General features: G+C 43.0%; 1 pseudogene; it reads left to right on the top strand.

Annotated features, from left to right (window-relative positions):
* The first annotated feature begins 224 nt into the window (after positions 1–224).
* The window catches only part of LOC111977610 (mediator of RNA polymerase II transcription subunit 24-like), a 29,848-nt pseudogene continuing 6,564 nt past the window's right edge, over positions 225–23,508 (top strand).

The raw sequence follows: 23,508 nt of genomic DNA, 5'->3' as shown, positions 1-23,508 counted from the left end.
TATTGTGGCATTTTCAGTGTCATATGTTAAACCATTAAATTAGTAATTGTGTATCAATATCAGCTGTATTGTTATTCTACACCTAACTTATCCTCTGAAGATTTGTTCGCGTTCCAAGTTCTCAGCTAAATTGTGGCAAAGGAGCTCAACATAAGTGTGAAAGGGGTGACATCTTGTGGCGAAAATGGTCGGTTTGAACGAAAGTAACCAATGGGACTGTTGTTTCATCAAAACTGTTTCTCTTGACCAATCACTGTATACGATGTTTTTCTCGTAGTTAAAAAAAGTTGGCGTTCATTGTCTTGTAAATCCAACATTAGGCTACATTTATCTATTATATTCATACATTGTCGACGTTTCATGTAAGTATTTATTTAACTGGTTATTTATCTAGCTAGCTACGTAACATAGTCTTCACATTGAGTACGTCAAGGCTCTCGTTGCAAGCTAAAACGGTAAACTGCTACGTTAACTACTTTGCTGGGGAAGACAGCTTGCTAGCTGGTCGTTGTTGTTACTAGATATGTCTCAAATGTACATTGCAATACGTGAACAACTTTCCTGCAAACAGTCTACACGGTGAACAACAAAAAGCTATCTAGAAAGGAACTCTGGGTACGGTAGTATCATACTATTAACGTTATGTGCATGATGCATAATAGCTCTGGTAAATTACATGGCGTTATAGTTTTCTCTAAGTTCTTAAGCATGACCTTTCCAGAATTTTGTTTATTGATGGCTTCAATATACTGTTGTTACTCGCCAAATAGTGAAAAGCGACTTCTCACCAAAGTAAAGATGTCGGTAGGGTGTGGACGAACTGCTATCTGTTAGCTTCGACCGCAACTAAGGATTCTGAGGGGACATTGCGTTGGTAGCGTGGTCAGTTTTGTTCTCGTATTGTATCCCGTGTTATAGAGCAGCTTTTCAGGAACACAGAACACTTTTTCACGAGGATATTACTTATTTAGGTCAAGATAAGGTGGTCTTTGTCCCTTTCAGAGATACTCTGACAGCCAAAAATACTCCATCTAAAAGTGAATCGATTCTCACTTGCGATGCCTTTCGTATCACATCAAAATAATTTCACAAATGCAAAATACATACTTTGTACACTGTTTTAACCAGCTTTATCCCAGTTGCAGCAAACAGTATTTTTCAGTAACCACGTTTCTGGCGGCCTTCCGTTACACACAGGTGTTCAGAGCATTTCAAATAGCTAATTAGCACAAATTAACACGCGATGTGACATGGAGATGGCAGTGTGGGAACGCTAACCGTAACCATATAAAATTGTGTATCAATTTAACGTTTCGGTTTTTTAATTATTATTTCTCGCTGATATGAAAGATAAGGTCCTTGTGCCTACAAAACCAGGTGTTTGGGGCACTTTATAAAACTCCCCCTTACAAAGAGGCTTTCCTCCAATGACTTATGTGTAATGTAATTAAGTCACGATCAAGAGCTAGGACTTGCTATGAGATATATTATTTTCAAGTGATCAGAAAAGTTAAAAAAGTTAGCGGACAGGTCAATGATTCCCATGTCAATAAGAAACCAAATCACCTGTCTGGAATCTTAAATTCCAAATAAAATTGTATTTCTTACACGCTTCCGAACCACAGGTGTAGACCAACAGGGAAATACTTTCTTTCGGGTCCTTTTCCAATAATGCAGAGTTAAAGATAAAATAAAAATATAAATAGTGACACAAGAAATAAATACACAGTGAATAATGAGTAAAAATAACATGTCCTATATACAGGGAGTACCAGTACCGAGTCGATGTGCAGGGGTACGAGGTAACTGAGGTAGATATGTACATATAGGTAGGGGTAAAGTGACTAGCTAACAGGATAGATAAGACTGAGCTGTAGAAGCAGCAGCAGCCTATGTGGAGCAGTAGTAGCAGCATTGTGTGTGTGTTGGGGTGTAAGTATATGTGTGGGTAGAGTCCAGTGTGTGCATAGTCAGTGCAAAAGAGTTAGTTAAAAAGGGTCAATGCAGGTAGTCCAGGTAGCCATTTTATTAGCTATTTGGCAGTCTTGAGGCTTGGGGGTAGAAGCTGTTTAGGATCCTGTTGGTTCCAGACTTGGTGCACTGGTACCGCTTGCTGTTCGGTAGCAAAGAGAACAATCTATGGCTTGGATGGCTGGAGTCTTTGAGGCCTTCCTCAGACACTGCCTTATATAAAGGTTATGGATGGCAGGGAGCTCAGCCCCAGTGATGAGCTGGGCTATATTCACCACCCTCTGTAGCACCTTGCAATTGGGTGTCTTACAGTTGCTGTACCAAGCAATGACGCAGCCAGTCAAGATGCTCTCAATGGTGCAGCTGTAGAACTATTTGAGGATCTGAGGGCCCATGCTAAATCATTTTTAGCCTCCTGAGGGGGAAGAGGTGCTGTCGTGCCCTCTTCACAATTGTGTGGCTGTGTGTAGACTATGTTAATTCCTTAGTGATGTGGTCACCGAGGAACTTGGTCTTGACCCGCTCCAGTACAGCTCCATTGATGTGGATGGGGGCGTGCTCGTTTCTCCGTTTCCTGTAGTCCACGATCAGCTCCTTTGTCTTGCTGACGTTGAGGAAAAAGTTGTTGTCCTGGCACCACACTGCCAGGTCTCTGACCTCCTCCTTATAGGCTCTCTCATTGTCGTCGGTGATCAGTCCTACCATCGTCGTGTCATCAGCAAACTTGATGTCGGAGTCGTTCGTGGCCACACAGTCGTGGAACAGGGAGTACAGGAGGGGACTAAGCACACACCCTGAGAGGCCCCTGTGTTGATGGTCAGGGTGGCGGATGTGTTATTGCCTACCCTTACCGCCTGGGGGCGGCCTGTCAGGAAGACCAGAATCTTGTTGCAGAGGGAGGTGTTCAAAATTCAACACTTTATGTCCAATATCTCAAGATACAGTGGTCATGTTGTTATATTTTCAGGGCTGATGTAGAACACAGAGATTATTCAAATAAAAGTAAAATACACTCACCRGGGGTGGTAACAGAGTAGATATAACTGGGATTTTTGTGAACAAAAAGCAGAGTTACTATTTACCAATTAGTAACATTTTGGCTGTATATATCACAGGTATGTTGTATTCAGTAGCCCAACTTATTAAGCCTAGAGAGACAAATAATACGTCCAACCTTGTGCCCTTGCCACCTGCATGTGCACACACATACCACACAACGCACACATTGCTTAACACAAGACACAAACTTCTCAGCATCCCCACACATTCACACAGCACTCCCACCATCCCCACACATTCACACAGCACTCCCACCATCCCCACACATTCACACAGCACTCCCACCATCCCCCACACATTCACACAGCACTCCCACCATCCCCACACATTCACACAGCACTCCCATCCCCACACATTCACACAGCACTCCCACCATCCCCACACATTCACACAGCACTCCCACCATCCCCACACATTCACACAGCACTCCCACCATCACACAGACCAGGGTTTGAAAAGCTGATAAAACTTACTGTTGGCGGCCCCAAAAAATCCTATTTCAAAAGAATGCTTTTTATATTTATTGCTGGAAATACCAGTGCATTGAAATACATTTGACCATCATGCTTATTGGTCTATAGGTTAATTTGCATAATGTGGTGGAATTAAATTGCGCTGTGTGTATTTTTATCCAACACAACTATCAGCCCACAGTATACAGAGCCTGTTTTGAGCGCGATTTCTCCTGCAGCTCCTGAACTGGTTGCTGCTGGAGTAAAACGTGCGCTTTTATAACCTCATTCATTGCGCAACACTTCTAAATGCAATCGCGTGATAAAAACAGTTTTGGTGCATGATTAAAAATACCTAGTATTGTTATTTCTCAACGAGTTATTTACCATTTCAGTGCAGGCAACAAGCTAACAGCGCATCACCCACCACTTTACAATGAGAGCTGGGGGCAGTATGCATTTTGAAAACATACTTAATTGTTTGAAACCTGAATGTTTTATTTATGAGGCATGTTTTACCTTTATTCAAAGTAGCCTATAGGGAAAATCCGACCATGGAAACGTGGTGGCAATTATTTTATAAAGACTTCATAGGCGGCGCAGTGAGTTTCGAGTTTGATTAAGCTTAGGCTACAATTTATCCTACAATTTCTACAGTTCCGCTTGCCCGTTCTGATTTTAATATACGCATTTTCGTGGAACACTTTCATTTCATTAATAACGTTTTTGTTTCTCAAAGTCGTTGTCACGTGGTTAATCATACAAATCTGACTTAAAATGATAAAAATCAAGAAGTTAAAAGTCAACTAATGCGAGATCATCAGCCTCTACGGTAAGGACACATTGTGATCCGTTGTCGGCTAAATACGTTATCTCGTAGCCTATAGGACAATGCAGCATTGCTCTTTCACACTGAGGATTGGTGATTATGGAGGGGGAGTTTGATGGAAATATATTTCAAATAGCTTACTGTGAGGAACTATAGTTTTAATATATTATCATTTGCAATGGATGTAAAAAAATTAAAAAAACACTTTCCTACATTTCTGCGCAGCATGCCAGGTAGTTCTATGCAGTGGTGGAAAAAGTACTCAATTGTCATACTTGAGTAAAAGTGAAGATACCTTAATAGAAAATGACTCAAGTAAAAGTGAAAGTCGCCCAGTAAAATACTACTAGAGTAAAAGTCTAAAAGTATTTGGTTTGAAATATTCTTAATTATCAAAAGTAAATGTAATTTCTAAAATATACTTAAGTATCAAAAGTACAAGTAAAAATATAGATTGTTTCTTATTCCTTATATTAAGCCAACCAGACGACACAATTCTCTAGTTTTTATTTATTTATAAGATAGCCAGGGGTACACTCCAACACTCAGACATAATTTACAAATAAAGCATTTGTGTTTAGTGAGTCCTCCACATTAGAGGCGGCAGGGATGTTCTCTTGATAAGTGTGTGAATTGGACCATTTTCCTGTGCTGCAAGGCATTGAAAATGTAACGAGTACTTTTAGGTGTCAGGGAAAATGTATGGAGTAAAAAGTACATTATTTTCTTTAGGAAAGTGGTAAAGTTGTCAAATATAAATAGTAAAGTACAGATACTCAAAAAAAGTACTTAAGTGGTTCTTCAAAGTATTTTTACTTAAGTAATTTACACCACTGGTTCTATGCATGCTCAGGCGCACAGCTCCCCCCCTCATCAGGACAGAGAAACTAGACACATGCTCATTGCTCACATGGCGCACTCCGAACAAAAGTCAATGAAAAAATGGACACATCTAGTAAATTATTGTTATGAAATAAACCAAAACCAAGTGTAGCAGGTTGGAAACTCTGCATACAACGTTTCCACTCCGAGAATGAGAATGGTAAATTACTGTAATTAATATATGCATGGACAGAAATTAATGTGCCCATATTGCGGGCTTCCCAAAAAGGCATTGGTCTATGAGCTTGTGATTTGAAACAATCCACATCTATTTTTTTAAAGAAGCTAATGATCCTYGATTCCTTTGTGGCTAAGTCATGCTTTCTGGTGAAGTATTTTATTTATTTCTGTATAGAAATAAGTAATTACACTGAACAAAAATGTAAACGCAACATGCAACAATTTCAACGATTTTTAGACATATATGATCTGTATTCTTTGGTTGTAGCGATATTAAAGGGTTCATCTTCATATTCTGCACATAGTAGGAAAGGCAGTGTTCAAGATTAGCTAGTGTGCTTGATTTATTATGCACAATAATTACAAATGGAAATGTCTTTCCTCAGATGGTGTCTTATTCAAGTGTACTCTTAGCCATCAGTAAGGTGAGTTTGGCCATCTTTTTATATCTCTCTGGCTAATACCAACTGTCTGACCGCTACTAGACATGCATACTTTCATTGGATGACAATTTATCTGACAAATGTTTGTTCCCAAGTTTGATGATTTCTCCAGAGAGTTCTGCGTGAAGTCCCTGTTGTAGATTCTGGACATGTGCTCCCACCGTCTCAGGTGCGCATCCTTTCTTTAGTCCTTCCTTTAAATTGGGCATTGGTGTTAGCCCTGGAAAATGTTTCATTCTGGCTCTGCATATAAAGAGTTGCAACCTGACAAAGATGACATACCTTCTATTCATCATTTGTTATTAAATATGGTTAAAGTACTATTCGGTATGAGTCTGCTGGTCGAATCATTTTCTCAGCGCTAAAGAGAGTGAGTGCATTTCTGATGTCAAGTCACCTTTTGATATTGAAAAATAATCTGCAGAATAATCCCAAACCTCAATTCGCATGGTAGTGTGGTTGCTGACAGGCTGTGCCTGGTACTGCGAGAGGCTCAGGGAGCTGGGGCCCGTCGGCCAGCACAGAAGCCAGCCTGAGGGCCTGCCAGGAGAGGCTAAGGGACCTGGTGAACAGCACCAAGAACAGGGCCCTGGTCCACATCGCATGCCTGGAGAACCAAGGTCAGTCAGCAGCCATGGAATCTTCTAAGGGATTTTCCTATCACTACCTGTGCTTGGCTGCATATTCTTTTGATCAACCTGAAATGACAACAAAATATTAATATTGTTGTTGTGGCATTTGATTGAATGGATTTTATTGGTATGTTTAACTCCACATCATATCTGAGGGTTTGGCTCCGTCCATTGTATGTGTATTCTTTCAGTTAGTAGGATAAATCTTACTTTTGTCTTATACCGATTTTCTGCTTTTCCTCTGATATGATTCAAAAGCCTCCTGGAYCAATGTGGAGCAAGCTTTTCTCAAAGTGACAGAGGGCCTCAGCAGTCTAACCAATCAGACACTGAGAGGCAAGCTGGAGGAGTTTATTTCATTGGTGAAGAGGTGAGAATGTAGCACTTTTGGAGCACAAGCCATTGCCTTTGTAAACAATAATTGAAGTCACAATGGCTGTTTTTTTTATAATCATCTGACATATCTTCCCCCTCAGTATTCCTAGGATACTTTTGGAACAGTCCGACCCGACCCCCTGCACCACTCGTCGTTCCTCTCGGTCCACGCCTTCATCATGCTGGAAGGAACCATGAACCTGACGGGGGAGATCCAGCCACTGGTGGAACAGCTGATGATGATCAAGAGGATGCAGGTGAGCCTTGATTGGTCTAGAGCACGGTTTCTTAAATATTGGTYGGKACCCAAAGTGGGCCCTGGCCATGTGAGAGGTGGATCTCGAGTAGTGAGAATAAATCTATAATCACACACTATTTATTCTTAATTTGGGTCACGGGARGACGGTCAATTTATAATTTGGGTTCTTGAGCTGAAAAGGTTTAAGAACCCCTGGTCTAGAGTTAACRTATGCAAAGCATATGCGAGTTTCACTTTAAATTGAGGAAAAATTGTAATTCAGTTTACTTCCTGAATTGACTGAATTGAAGTGGAATATTGACCCCCCCCAACTGTGGTGCGTTCCCCTGTGCAGCGTATCCCTGCGCCACTCTTTGTGTTGGAGATCTGAAGACGTGTTTCACTGGCCTCATAGTCACCAGAGGGCACTGAAGAGCTTAAGTGGACCGCCTTCACCATCCTCAAGGTACTTCTTACAATGAAGGCYGGATAGTTACAGTATGTGAATGTTTTATTTTCCTTGGAGCAGGCAAAAGATTTTCTTTTCATTGGAGCCCGTGAACCATTTCTCATCTCTAGATCYCCACCTAGGTTCTCCTCAGAGAAGGTACAGTACAGGTATAGTGCTGAGTTATTCTCTTGACATCCATARCAATCAATGGTTATAATGTCTGTTTCAAGTTTATTTACCAGTAAAAAATACWTTGGTCATATTACTCAAATCACCACTGAATTAAATGAATGTAGGCTAGTGAATACTGCTGGTCTAGTCTCTGTCAATCTGCAGCAGGACTTCATGGACGACGTGAACATTGCCTTTGAGTACCTGCTGAAGCTCACACCACTGCTGGACAAGGCTAACCAGCGATGCAAGTGAGTGATCCAGAACATAAGAAGCATGGTATCATGTTTTATGCCATGGCATTGTTGAATACTCRTTTCTGATTGGCTTGAAGGGCATGCTAGAGCGTGCATTATTTCCCTATAAAGCACGGTAGAATTCAATGGTTATAGTTATTGCTTACATGATCCATGTGTGAGCTGCTTTTGAAAGCAAAAGTCTAATTTCAAACATTGTTGAATTCGATTTTCATAATAGCAAGTTAGGACTGATGGTTTGGTTAGCTAAATAGCAAGTCTGTTTGTTGGTTACCAAGGCAACTAATGTAGCTATCTAGTAAACGTGCTAGCTTCTTCAGTGGATGCTCAACACATTTCTACCTGCAAATGAACACATCTCTAGTGGCAAAACTGTGTTTATTTATAGCCATGGTATAAAAGGGATAATCAAGGGAAAGGGGATACCTAGTCAGTTGCGCAAGTTAATGCATTCAACCGAAATGTGTCTTCTGCATTTAACCCAACCCCTCTGAATCAGAGAGGTRTGGAGGGCTGCCTTAATCAACCTCCATGTSATCGGCACCTGGGAAGCAGTTGTTGTTGGGGGTTAACTGCCTTGCTCAAGGGCAGAACCTCAGATTTTTCCACCTTGCTGGCTCGGGGGTTCTACCTAGCGACCTTTCAGTTACTGGCCCAACGCTCTTAACCGGTAGGCTATCTACCACCCTTCAACTCAGGGCTCTATGCGTTCTCTGGAAAATAATGCAACTCTGTAAGAGGTGTYGTGTCTTTGRCTATGCCGGATTAAGTGATATGACATGCTATTCTATAAAATCCTTTCTCTGTAATTAATATTACCTGATTGAGCTAATCATGTAAATGTAATTAASTAGAAAGTCGGGGCACCACRAAATAATATTTATAGAGCAGTTATCTTCYGAATAAACTCTTAAAGACCTAGTAATATTTTACMTCAATAGCAGTCAATATTAATCGTCACCTTATTTCAGTCTCATCTGAAAGTTGTARATTCTTGGTTATCTTCACGAACCCTGGCTAACAAGTTGAATCAGCAATACAACATTGGGTTTAATTATTTATTTACTAAATACCTAACTAATCACACAKAATTACATATACACAGAATGAATCATACCTTGATTACAAATTATGTCATAAAGGAAAACGTCCCTAGCGGACGGAACAGATATGATAGCTGGTTACACAAAGAAAAGGAGGTTGGGTTTGAGTGAAAGAGCGGGAAGACTGAAGAACAAAGGGAGAAGCTGTGCTATCGTAAATACAATATCCTATGCATTCTAAATTACCGCCCATTTGGAAAAGGAACATGCAATAAAAATTTACTCTGAGCTGCGCTTTAATAGATTGGTGGTAGATGGAAGGCTGTGTTGCCCAACAGAGTCATTTGTCCTTTGAAGAGTGTCTCTGGTGGTGACCGGGAAACGTTGTAGTGTCGTCGTTGTGTGGTAGACGGGATACTCTGTCTGTCCTCTCCTAGCCCACGTTTACAGCGGCCGCTGCTAACTCAACGGCTAGGAGGTATCACTTCTATAGCGAATAAGAGTTCAAAGTTCATACCATTCGCAACCAAAGCTCACACTGAGGTTGGCTTCGTTCTGTAGTTATTATCTGAATCCTTCTGACATCGGACCGTCGCCCTAATGTACCCAGAACAGGAGGTTACATTTTCGTCAAGGGCTTATATAGTGGAGGGAGAGAAGGGTGTGTTTCATAGTTTATAACCCATGTCTCTTCACAGGGGCGGGCCACTGATTGAGCAGAGCTCTAATCTTATGAAAACCCAATTCTCTCATTTGGAAGCTAAAATGTACATTTAATCTTTTCACAAATAGTTTCATTTAAATTGCATTTAAATTGCACAACAATTCCATGTGAATCTGATAAACTGTATCTGGGAAAGTCTACACATTATAGTTATGTCGTCCTGTCATCAGTCATAATGTCTCAGATGACAACCGAACTGACATCATATTCATTAAGTACCAATGCATATTTTCAACTGGTTCTATTACTGAAATATGGTTCCTTTCCCTCCACTTGTTTGATGTTCCCAGACTCTCTATGTTTAACAAAGGCTATTCAAGAGTCCCTCAGTCGAGTCAAGAGAGAGGGAAGGGAGAAAGGTATTTATGGGGGGGGTCATAAACCTTACCCACAGGCCAACATCATGACAGAGGTCAGTTCCTCTCCGCTAGCACGTTGTGAAACACACCTTCCACGTCCTTCATTATTTTCCCTAGAATCCATAGCCCGTTGTTGATTATCCCTTACACATGCGTTTATAACACGAATGACAGGTTGTACAGTGTCTGACAAGCTTTTCGCTCCATGTCTGTTTTTTTTACAGCTCTGACTGCAGGAGTGCAATAAGCTGGGTCCCCTGTCRGACTCCAACACGACCAACCTCACTTCTAAACGGTACGTACAGGTAGCCATCCTGCACCTTCAGATGTGTAACATCACTAGAAGAGAATGATACAGTATAAATACATCAAGTTTGGCACTAATATCTTTCAWTCTGTCTCCCCCTTTCACACATTCCTATCACTACATCACTGTCKGTCTGTCAGTGTATTTCTCTCTCTTCTCTCTCTCTCTCTCTCCTCTCTCTCCTCTCTCTCTCGTGTGTAACCTTTTCTTCAGGGGTGAGGACAGGGAGTACTCCCCACAGCTGAAGACTGCAGAAAATGCCAACATCCAGCCGAGCCCACCGTCACCAACATCCTCAAGGTCCTCCTTCTCCCCATGCCAACCCTACACAGCCTTACAGTCAGCAGGGTCATGTTGTTCACCAGGAGATCCATTGCAAAATGCTACGGTGTGTTCTAATAAACACAACACTGACTTTTACCCGCTACTATATACCTGGATTAGTACTGATGATAATAAGTCTGTTATTTCACCTTGTTATGAAGCCATATCACACTGTCATCACTGTATCTGTCTTCCCCTGTTGTGTTAGATCACAGGTGTCAAACTCATTCCACGGGGGGCCGAGTGTCTGCGGGTTTTCGCTCCTCCCTTGTACTTGATTGATGAATTAACATCACTAATTAGTTAGGAACTCCCCACACCTGGTTTTCTAGGGCTTTATTGAAAGGAAAAACCAAAAACCTGCAGACACTAGGCCCTCCGTGGAATGAGTTTGACACCCCTGTGTTAGATGGTGGATGCAGACCACTCCCAAGTTTCCAGAGGGCCTGCTGGCTGTGCTGGGACACATGCTGGCTGTGCTGGGACACATGCTGGCTTTGCTGGGACACATGCTGGCTGTGCTGGGACACATGCTGTCTGGAAAAAGCCTGGACCCCCTCCTGTCTGCATATCGCAGCCACGGGAAAACTCAAATCCTTTGCCCGGATGTTCATCAAGTGAGACAGACATAAAGCCACTGACATGTATTATATTAAAGTCCATTAGCACAGTTCAATCCACTGTATTGACAGACTCAAATGATGTTACTGTGGAGAGTCTTAAAGATACAATCTGTAATTTGGTATTGGTTACTCCAGCCCCATTCCTCAGCTTAATAGCAAACCAAGTGGCGGGGCTGCCGTTTTGGTTGAAAAACTAATTACGGATTGTGGCTTTAAAGTCCAAATGGGAATGTCCAAATGAAGGAAGAGGGACATAATGTTTGCAGGAGATGATTTATTGATGCTCTGTCTTTGCTCTTCAGGCTGAATGAGTTTCTGAAGCACATCAGTGGAGAAAGATGTGAGTACATGAGTTAAGAATGTTTCACAGTTCGTGTTACTGAGTATGGGACTTTTTGAATGAGATTTKACATTAATGTTGACGACATGCTGAGTGTGGGAGTTGTTGAAACCGATTTGATATTGACATTGGGCACTATTTGTTCTATCTCGTTGCTGCCAAGTCGGCCTCGGTGCGAGCCCTGCTGTTCGACATATCCTTCCTCATGCAGTGTCACGGGGTGCAGACCTAYGGATCAGAGGTTGGTCTCACAACTAGTACTAATTCTATCTATCATAGGGATGTAGGTCACTATTCATAAAGTGTCACAGAGCAGGAGAGCTGATCTAGGATCAGGTCCCTCCTGTCCATGCCAAATAACAATTMCACTTATCCTGAAGAGTTTGCATCATTGTCCTACTCTTTCAGCACAACACCACTAGGTGGACAAACAAACAATAGCTTTCTGCCTTGTGCTGTCTGAGTGGCACAGCTGCAAGCGTCTTTGCCACATTTATATGATGTGTAGTATGATTCATGTAACATAAGTGTTATGGTCAGAACCTGGTCATATAAATGGATGTTATGTCCCCCACTCCCTATTATTATATGATATGAATCTATGTTGCGACGCCTCAAGGTGATCCGGTCGGACATCAGCCCCTCGGAGGAGACCCCTTTGAGACATGGCTGCAGACCTGCATGCCGGAGGAGAGCAAGACCCTGAACCCAGACCACCCCTGTTTTAGGATGGAGTCTGGCAAGGTGGAGWGCAATGCCACTGAGATGAAGCTAGTGTGAGTGATCTTTCACTCTAGGGTCAGAATCAGACTGGCATTCAGTGTTTCTCAGCTGCTGGGTGAAAAAAGAGGAAGGAACAAGCCCATGCTATGGTTAAAATGTTGTTCCCCRTGTTCAATTTTTATTTCTTTTTTTATGAGTGTAATTTAAACCAGTGAGTCCTTTCTGCACCTTCTCTTKTCCCTCCTAGAAATCTAGCTATTGGCATGACTCATTGTTTTCCTGAAGCTGTACTGATTGTTTTGTACCGCTGTGTGTGTCAGTCAAATGAAGTGGCACGAAATCTGCCTCAGCACACCTGCAGCCATCTTGGAGGTGTTGAACGCCTGGGAGAATGGCCTGCTGTCTGTGGAGGCCGTGYAGGTGATTCCAGTATTGTGTGTCATGGTCCATTTTGCCCTCGAAACCATGTCGACAGTCAACCGTTGAACCACAGAAGTGAACTTGCTCTTGCCGTAGTGGAAAATGAGTCATAGCATATGACTGCTGACATTATGACTTGAGGTTGCATGTGTGCTGTTTTTAGTCCCTTCCTCATTTAAACCATTCATAAAGTTAGTTAATTTGTTGTATGAGTGGCCTGGAAGCATGTTCAGAGTTCACACACAGTCACCCCCCCCTCTGAGTGTAGAAGATAACAGACAACATTAAGGGCAAGGTGTGCATCATGGCTATCTGTGCTGTAGGCTGGTAGCCCATGTGAGTATGCTGGGGCTGGACAAGAGGGAGAAGCCCCAGACCATGATCCGTCAGCTCATGACCCCGCTGTATGAGGAGAACATACTGCAGTTCTACAACGAACAGTACACACACACACACGGATGGATGCTCGGTACACACACACACAACAGGCCCGGGTTCAATACATGTGTATTTGATTATTATTTAATAGTTATTTTCTGTGTATTTGACTATTTTCAAATAATGTGGCCCGAATCTACTACTATTGGAAGTATTTTCTAATAATTTCCTATAAATAGCTTACTATTTGATAGTATTTTCAAATACCATGGTTAAATGCATATAAGTTCATTTGAGTCAGTATTTTTCAGTGTTTTCAAATACATGCCAATACTTTCCAAGTGTATTTCTAAATACTTTCCAATATTCAACTATATATTTGTCTATTCAAATAAAACATATCTGAATACTTCAAAATGTACAGTACCTGTTAAAAGTTGAGACATTCAACTTTTTCATTCCAGGGTTTTTCTTTATTTTTACTATTTTCTACATTGTAGAATAATAGTGAAGACATCAAAACTATGAAATAACACACACGGAATCATGTAGTAACCAAAAAAAGTGTTTAAACAAATCAAAATATATTTATATTTTAGATTCTTCAAAGTAGCCACCCTTTGCCTTGATGACAGCTTTGCACACTCTTGCCAATCTCTGAACCAGCTTCATGAGGAATGCTTTTCCAACAGTTTTGAAGGAGTTCCCACATGCTGAGCACTGATTTTCCTTCACTTTGCGGTTCAACTCATCCCAAACCATCTCAATTGGGTTGAGGTTGGGTGATTGTGGAGGCCAGGTCATCTGATGCAGCACTCCATCTMCTTCTTTTTCAAATAGCCCTTACACAGCATGCGGAGATCATCCTTTCACCTACTCTGCGTCTCACAAAGACACGGCGGTYGGAACCAAACATCTCACATTTGGACTCATCAGACCAAAGGACAGATTACCACTGGTCTAATGTCAATTGCTCGTGTTTCTTGGCACATGCAAGTCTCTTCTTATTATTGGTGTCCTTTAGCAGTGGTTTCTTTGCAGCAATTCAACCACGAAGGCCTGATTCACGCAGTCTTCCGAGTGGCGCAGCGGTCTAAGGCACTGCATCTCAGTGCTATCCTTTAAACAGGATTTGGAGTGTGCTAAAAATCAAGCTGCAACAAGAGCGGCTAGAGCTGGTTAGGGAAGGAAAGCTCTCAGGGTTGAGTTTGCTCTGGGAAGGTAACCCAGATTTACCTAGGGGTTGTTCCTCTTTTGGTTGTGCCCCGGACACATTTGATATTGTTGAACTTACGGTTGTTGCCTAAATTTAATGAGGAAATACCCTGAGACATTCTTTTTGTTGTTTGATCGTGTTGCTGACGCTAGGAGTTCGCTGGATTCTGACATTTACATTTAAGTCATTTAGCAGACGCTCTTATCCAGAGCGACTTACCGCACTTTAATGTTGCAGTGTGTGTTGACTGGTAAAGCGCAGGAAGCATATTCAGCTCTTAGTATAGCCGACAGTGTCAGTTATGATAAGGTTAAAATGGCTGTGTTACAGGCTTACTGCCAACGATTTAGAACTTTAAAAAGGGATAATAAACAGACTCATGTTGCGTTTGCGTGAGAGTTCTTTACAGTTTAATCGCTGGTGTTCCGCCTCTGCAGCTATGACTTTCCAAGGGCTGTGTGATCTGATTATGTTAGAGCAATTTAAGGACACAATCCCTGATCATATAGCCACGTACATGAACGAAAAGTAAAGACTGTCGCTGAAGGTGCGGTTTTGGCGGACRAATATGTTTTGACTCTCAAAAGTGTCTTTGCAGAGCCCTGTATTCGGAGTGAGTGGGGGCGTTCTGAGAGATTTGGGCCTCGCTCACGAGATACTTTGGTTCACGGCCAGAGTTTCATTCAACTAGGGTTGAGCGTGGTAAAGCTGACTTTGGTCAAGAGTGTCACTACTGTCAAGGTTTGGGTCATTGGAAAAACGAATGTCCGGTTCTCAGGGCTAAGGGTAAATTCAGTATGTGCGCTTACGTTAAATCTAAGCCTACGGCATTAGCTGCGCCTGTTCCACATYAGTTCACTCCTGACACATTGTCTCATGCCCAGGGGCATGTGAAAGTCCATATTGACCCGGACTGTTTACCTTTCTTTACGGAGGGTTTTGTGTCTGTTAGGAAGTAAGCACCTAGTGCAAGTGAAGATCCTGAGAGACACAGGTGCCTCTGAATCGTTTGTGTTGGAGTCTGTTACCCTTCTCTGCTGAAACTGATTCAGGGAATAGGTTTAAACACTGTCAGTTCCATTGCATMAACTGATGTTGGATTGTGGACTGGTGAAMGGTGAGGTTATTGCGGGGGTGCGCCWTCGTTGCCTATTGAGGGTATYGACATTTTACTTGGGTGGTGAGCGTATATGGCCTGTCGTGTTTCCATCTCTAGAGGTTTCCGCTAAGCCGTCATTTGTAGGGATTCCTGATAGTGCGTGGAGTTTCCTAGAGGTGTTCTCTTTGTGTGCAGTGACGCGTTCTATGAGCCGTGGCGACCTGGTCACTGCGCCGGCTAACGAGAATGCGACAAAGAAATCTGTCACTACTTTCCCTGTTATTCCGTTGTCTGTACCCTGCTCCGATCTAATCAAGGCGCAACAGGCTGACCCCACATTAGAAGAGTTGCGTGACCAAATTGTGCCTGTGGAACAGTTGGGAGATGTCGCCCATGGCTATTTTCTCTAAGAGGATGTCCTGATGAGAAAGTCGGTGTCTCATGTTAGTTGTTTTCTCGGGGAGGTGATTAGTCAGGTTGTTGTACCAGTTAAGCGTCGTGAGTTGGTGTTGACAACTTCCCACAATGACATTGCTGGACATGTGGGTGTGAGGAAAACCTACAATCGCATATTAGGACATTATCTTTTGGCCTAGGTTAAAGAGGAATGTTTCTGAGTTCATCAAAACTTCACACCTTTCAATTAACTGGTAAACCTAATCAAGCTATTAAGCCGGTACCACTTTCCTATTCCTGTACTCAGCCAACCTTTTGAGTATCTGATTATTGACTGTGTGGGTCCTTTGCCTCGTTCTAAAAAGGGTAGTAGTTACCTGTTCACTGATGTGTCAGACCACTAGGTTTCCTGCTCCCTATCCTCTCTGGTCGATCACGACTAAGTCTGTGCTAAAAGCTTTGACTCAGTTTCTCTCACTGATTGGAATCCCTAAGGTCATTCAGAGTGATCAAGGATCTAATTTCACCTCTAATCTGTTTGGTCAGGTTCTCCAACAGCTCCATATTAAACRCTTTGTCTAATGCCTATCACATGCAAAGTCAAGGAGCGCTGGAACGTTTCCAATAAACACTTAAGTCTTTGTTGGGAGCTTATTGTACTGAGATGGATAAGGATTGGGAAAGAGGGGTTGCCTTGGTTACTGTTAGCCGCTAGGGAGGTTTCACAGGAGAGCATGGGTTTCAGTCCAAATGAYCTTGTGTTTGGACATAGAAGTCCACGCACCCTATCTGTTCTCCAGGATGACTGGAAGTCTCCCAAGCCCCCTCAGTCCCTGTTATCTTATGTGTGTGATTTCTGGCAACGCCTGTACGCCGCTGGTGAAATGGCTAAAGAGAMGCTATCTTCACAGGAGAGGATGAAGGGCATATTTGATCGGCGAACTGAGCCTCGAACTGAGGTTCTTGCTCTGCTGCCAATTGTTGGTTCWCCTTTTCAAGCCAAGTTTCAAGGTCCATATACGGTTGTGCGTCAGTGCACTGAGCAAAACTATCTAGTTGCCACTCCAGAACGGAGAAAAGCACACCAACTGTGCCATGTAAATGTGTTAAAACCCTGTTATGCACGTTCCTCTGATGCTGAACAGTGGGAGGAGTCTACAAAGGACGGAAAACCTGTTCTTTTGGCTGATACCGTTATTTAGCTGGGTTCTTGTCATGCTAGGTCTGTGCATGGGGAGGAAGATGTTCTTGGTCCCAACGATTGCATACTGCAGGGTAGATTGAGAAATTCAGAGACCTTGGATATTTTAGGCAGTCTTCTCGCTCAACTACCTGTTGATGGATGGGAAGAGATGGTCGGTCTGATTCAGAGATTTCTAGGTTTGTTTTCTGATACACCTACACGTACAAACTTAGTAGAACACGTTATTGACGTTGGAGATACTGACCCCATTCGTCAGCGGTTCTATAGAGTTTCTTCAGAGAAACTACGTTGTCTGGATGCTAAGGTCAGGTACATGCTGRAGAGTGATATAGCAGAGCCTTCTTTTTCCAGTTGGGCTTCTCCATGTATCTTGGTCAGTAAACTGGATGGGACAAACAGATTTTGTACRKACTACCRTAAGGTAAACAGTGTCACTAAGCCAGATTAATTTCCTCTTCCTCGGATGGAGGACTGCGTTGATCAAGTCGGAGCAGCTAAGTTTGTGAGCAAATTTGACCTGTTAAAGGGCTATTGGCAGGTGCCACTGACGAGTAGGGCATGTGAAATCTCTGCCTTTATTACACCATCTGGTCTGTACTCCTATTTGATTGAGTTTTGGCCTGCGTAATGCACCTGCTTTTCAGCGACTTGTGGACAGGGTGAATGTCCACGTGACTGACCACTGTTATTTTGTGTTTGGTATTGTCCTGTTCTATTGCTCCTGTCTGTTCCCTTCTGGTCTCGTTTTCTTCTTTCCTCTTAAAGGYTGCTTCTTGTGTGCAAAGGTTGCTGAGGTTTGCTGGGGCAAGTGGAAGTGTGAACACGTACCCCTCATGGATTTGGTACGCAGGCTGGGTCAATTTGGGAAGCAGGCTGGGTCAATTGGTTTGTGATTGGTATGGTGTTCCGGGGTCCTTGTTGGTCCCCGGTTTTATGTGGGGGGGGGGACCCTCCCACTCTGTCTGCCGAATTCTTTCTCTTTGCTCTTGTTTTCCTTAATAGAATGTCAGTGAGCGGCGCTGGGAGGGTCGTCAGCACATGGGACACACCTGGGCGGTGTGTCCCAGGATAAATGCACCACTTCCCCATTCATTGAGAAGACTCTCTCCATGCAGGCACTGATAGATTTTGGTGTGGCATTTTTATGTGGCTGTTCGCGTTGGCACCTTTCAACACCCCTCATTATCACATTTATGTACGCAACCACTCACTTACACTACTGATTACTGACACACACACCATTGTTAATTGTATTTAGTTTACTTTAGTTCATAAATATATTTTGTTATTCCTTATCTCCATGTTGTCTCCCTTTTTTGTTATGAACTTTGAGCCGGTTCGTGACACCAGATCTAATGTGATATATTTTCCTACATTAATTTCACATTTCCACAAGCTAAAGTGTTTCCTTACAAATGGTATCAAGAATATACATATTCTTGCTTCAGGTCCTGAGCTCCAGGCAGTTAGATTTGGGCATGTCATTTTAGGCCAATTTAAAAAAGGGTCCGATCCTTATTAAGACATGGCGGTCAGTCAATCTGGAACATTTCAGGAACATTGAAAGTTTCAAGTGCAGTTTCAAAAACCATCAAGCGCTATGATRAAWTGACTATGATGAAACCACCACAGGAAAGGAAGACACAGAGTTACCTCTGCTGCAGAGGATAAGTTCATTAGTTACCAGCCTCAGAAATTGCAGCCCAAATAAATGCTTCACGGAGTTCAAGTAAAACAAATCTCAACATCAACTGTTCAGAGGAGACTGCATAAATCAGGCCTTCGTGGTTGAATTGCTGCAAAGAAACCACTACTAAAGGACACCAATAAGAAGACTTGCTGGCCTAAGAAACACCAGCAATGGACATTAGACTGGTGGAAATCTTCAAGGCACACTTAACCAGCATGGCTACCACAGCATTCTGCAGCGATACTCCATCCCATCTGCTTGCGCTCAGTGGGACTATCATTATTTTTTAACAATTTTTCAACAGGACAATGACCAACACACTTTCAGGCTGTGTAAGGGCTATTTGACCAAGAAGGAGTGGGATGGAGTGCTGCATCAGATGACCTAGCCTCCACAATCACCCGACCTCAATCCAATTGAGATGGTTTGGATGAGTTGACCCGCAGAGAGAAGGAAAAGTGGCCAACAAGGGCTTAACATATGTGGGGACTCCTTAAAGACTGTTGGAAAAGCATTCCAGGTGAAGCTAGTTCAGAGAATGTGCAAGAATGTGTGCAAAGCTGTCATCATGGCAAAGGGTGGCTACTTTGAAGAATCTAAAATATATTTTTTGATTTAACACTTCATCTTACTACATAATTCCATATGAGCTATTTAATAGTGTTGATGTCTTCGCTGTTAACCTACAATGTATAAAATAGTAAATAAATAAAGAAAAAACCTTGAATGAGTAGATGTCAACTTTTGACTGGTACTRTATGTCCCAAAATGTCTGTGGAAACTGCTTTAGGTGCACATTGTTTAATCCCTCTCTTTGAAATGGGGGGGAAATAGAAAACAGTTAATGTGTCAAGCCTCACTGGAGGGATAAATGCGCTACAAACATAAATTGCCTTTTCATGTGAAACTCAACATGAGAGAGAAAATAAACTTTACTTTATTGATGCAAGATGGCGCTGGAGAACAAGGCTGACGTTTGACGTATTCCTAACCRATTGTGGTTTTTATGTTTGTCTTTGCGTTGTTTGTAACTTATTTAATTTTATTTTGTACATAATGTCGCTGCCACCGTCTCTTATGACCGAAAATAACTTCTGTGCATCAGAACTGCGATTACTCACCACGGACTAGCAGAATCCTCTTTTTCCTTTAACGAGTCCGACGAGCCCGACTTGAGTTTTTTACTGCTTCCCCGGGAACAGGCCCAGATCCCCATCATTTGTGTGAAGAGAAGGCGGAGAAAAAGGGGCCAGAGGGCGAGCTGCCTTCTGAAAATTCGACGGCGATTGAATAAACCCCCACTTCCTTCCATTCTGCTAGCAAACGTGCAATCTTAGGAAAATAAAATCGAGGACCTACGCGGAAGATTAAACTACCAATGGGACATTCAAAACTGTAATCTCTTATGCTTCACGGAGTCGTGGCTGAACAGAACAGCGGCGTCTGGTAAGACGAGGGGCGGCGGACWATATATTTTTGAAAATAACAGCTGGTGCACGATATCTAAGGAAGTCTCAAGGTTTTGCTCGCCTGAGGTAGAGTATCTCAAGATAAGCTGTAGACCACACTATCTACCTAGAGAGAATTTCATCTATTTTTCGTAGCTGTCTWCATACCACCACAGACTGATACTGGCACTAAGACATCACTGAATGAGCTGTATTCCACCATAAGCAAACAGGAAAACGCTCACCCAGAGGCGGCGCTCCTAGTAGCCGGGGACTTTAATGCAGGGAGCTTAAATCCGTCTAACCAAATTTCTATCAGCATGTTAAATGTGCAACCAGAGGGGGAAAAAACAACGGACCACCTTTACTCCACACACAGAGACGCATACAAATCTCTCCCTTGCCCTCCATTTGGCAAATCTGACCATTATTCTATCCTCCTGATTCCTGCTTACAAGCAAAAGCAGGAAGCACCAGTGACTCGATCAGTTTAAAAAAGTGGTCAGATGACGCAGATGCTAAGCTACAGAACTGTTTTGCTAGCACAGACTGGAATATGTTCYGGAGTACACCACATCAGTCATTGGCTTCATCAATAAGTGCATCGAYRACGTCGTCCCCACAGTGACTTTACGTACATACCAGAAGCCATGGATTACACGCAACATCCGCACTGAGCTAAAGGCTAGAGCTGCCGCTTTCAAGGAGCGGGACTCTAACCCAGAAGCTTATAAGAAATCCCGCTATGCCCTCTTACGAACCATCAAGCARGCAAAGCGKCAGTACAGGACTAAGATCGAATTGTACTACACCGGCTCTGATGCTTGTCGGATGTGGCAGGGCTTGCAAACTATTGCAGACTACAAAGGGAAGCACAGCCGAGAGCTGCACAGTGACATGAGCCTACCAGACGAGCTAAACAACTTCTATGCTCGCTTCAAAGAAAATAACACGGAAACATGCATGAGAGTACCAACTGTTTCGGAAGACTGTGTGATCACGCTCTGCAGCTGATGTACAGGTCAACATTCACAAGGCAGCAGAGCCAGACGGATTACCAGGACGTGTACTCCGAGCATGTGCTTACTAACTTGTGTCTTCACTGACATTTTCAACCTGTCCCCGGCTGAGTCTGTAATACCAACATGTTTCAAGCAGACCCTCATAGTGCCTGTCCCCAAGAACACTAAGATAACCTGCCTAAATGACTACCGACCCATAGCACTCACGTCTGTAGCCATGAAGTGCTTTGAAAGGCTGGTCATGGCTCACATCAACACCATTATCCCAGAAACCCTAGACCCACTCCAATTTCCATACCGCCCTAACAGATCCACAGATGAAGCAGTCTCAATTACACTCCACACTGCCCTTTCCCACCTGGACAAAAGGAACACCTATGTGAGAATGCTATTCATTGACTACAGCTCAGCGTTCAACACCATAGTGCCCNCTGTAGCCATGAAGTGCTTTGAAAGGCTGGTCATGGCTCACATCAACACCATTATCCCAGAAACCCTAGACCCACTCCAATTTCCATACCGCCCTAACAGATCCACAGATGAAGCAGTCTCAATTACACTCCACACTGCCCTTTCCCACCTGGACAAAAGGAACACCTATGTGAGAATGCTATTCATTGACTACAGCTCAGCGTTCAACACCATAGTGCCCACAAAGCTCATCAATAAGTTAAGGTCCCTGGGACTAAACACCTCCCTCTGCAACTGGATCCTGGACTTCCTGATGGGCCGTCCCCAGGTGGTAAGGGTAGGTAACAACACATCCGCTACGCTGATCCCCAACACAGGCTCCTCAGGGGTGCGAGCTCAGTCCTCTCCTGTACTCATTGTTCATTCATGACTGCACGGTCCAAGCACACCAAGACAGTTGTGAAGAGAGCACGACAAAACATATTCCCCCTCAGGAGACTGAAAATATTTGGCATGGGTCCTCAGATCCTCAAAAGGTTCTACAGCTGCACCATCGAGAGTATCCTGAATGGTTGCATCACTGCCTGGTATGGCAACTGCTCGGCCTCCGACCGCAAGGCACTACAGAGGGTAGTGCGTACGGCCCAGTACATCACTGGGGCCAAGCTTCCTGCCATCCAGGACCTCTACACCAGGCTGTGTCAGAGGAAGGCCCTAAAAATKGTCAAAGKYTCCAGCCACCCTAGTCATAGACTGTTCTCTCTGCTACYGCACGGAAAGCGGTACCGGAGCACCAAATATAGGTCCAAGAGGCTTCTAAACAGTTTCTACCCCCAAGCCATAAGACTCCTGAACATCTAATCAAATGGCTACCCAGACTATTTGCATTGCCCCCCCTTTTCACCACTGCWACTCACTGTTGTTATCATCTATGCCTAGTCACTTTAATAACTCTACCAACATGTACATATTACCTCAACTAAYCGGTGCCCCCGCACATTGACTCTGTACCGGTACCCCCCTGTGTATAGTCTCACTATTGTTATTTTACTGCTGYTCTTTAATTACTTGTTACTTTTATTTCTTATTCTTACTCGTATTGTTTTAAAACTGTGWTGTTGGTTAGGGGCTTGTAAGTAAGCATTTCACTGACCACCTGTTGTATTTGGCACATGTGACTAATACAATTTGATAACACAATCGCATTGTGTGCACATATGCCGCGTTCATGTGCTAGTCGTAACTAGGAAACTCTGAGATTTTAGACTTGCTAACTGGGTGTAGTCATACACGTGACACATTCAACAAGTCAGCAAGTCTGATATTTCAGAGTTCCAGTCTAGCACGTGAACGAGGCATAAAACCACCAATTTTAAAAAAAAAATTGCTTTAATGACTAGTCATAAACTCAACAAAAAAGTCCCCTTTTCAGGACCCTGTCTTTCAAAGATAATTCGTAAAAATCAAAATAATTTCACAGATCTTCATTGTAAAGGGTTTAAACACTGTTTCCCATGCTTTTTCAAATGAACCACAAACAATTAATGAACATGCACCTGTGGAACGGTTGTTAAGACACTAACAGCTTACAGACGGAGGCAATTAAGGTCACAGGTATGAAAACTAAAGAGGCCTTTCTACTGACTCTGAAAAACACCAAAAGAAAGATGCCCAGGGTCCCTGCTCATCTGCGTGAACGTGCCTCAAGCATGCTGCAAGGAGGCATGAGGCACTACAGGGAGACAAGACGGACAGCTGATCGTCCTCGCAGTGGCAGACCACGTGTAACAACACTTGCACAGGATCGGTACATACGGACATCACATCTGCGGACAGAATGT

Source organism: Salvelinus sp. IW2-2015, linkage group LG18 (assembly GCF_002910315.2).
Source record: "Salvelinus sp. IW2-2015 linkage group LG18, ASM291031v2, whole genome shotgun sequence".
Lineage (NCBI taxonomy): Eukaryota > Metazoa > Chordata > Actinopteri > Salmoniformes > Salmonidae > Salvelinus > Salvelinus sp. IW2-2015.
This window is presented reverse-complemented; position numbering and strand designations above follow the sequence as displayed.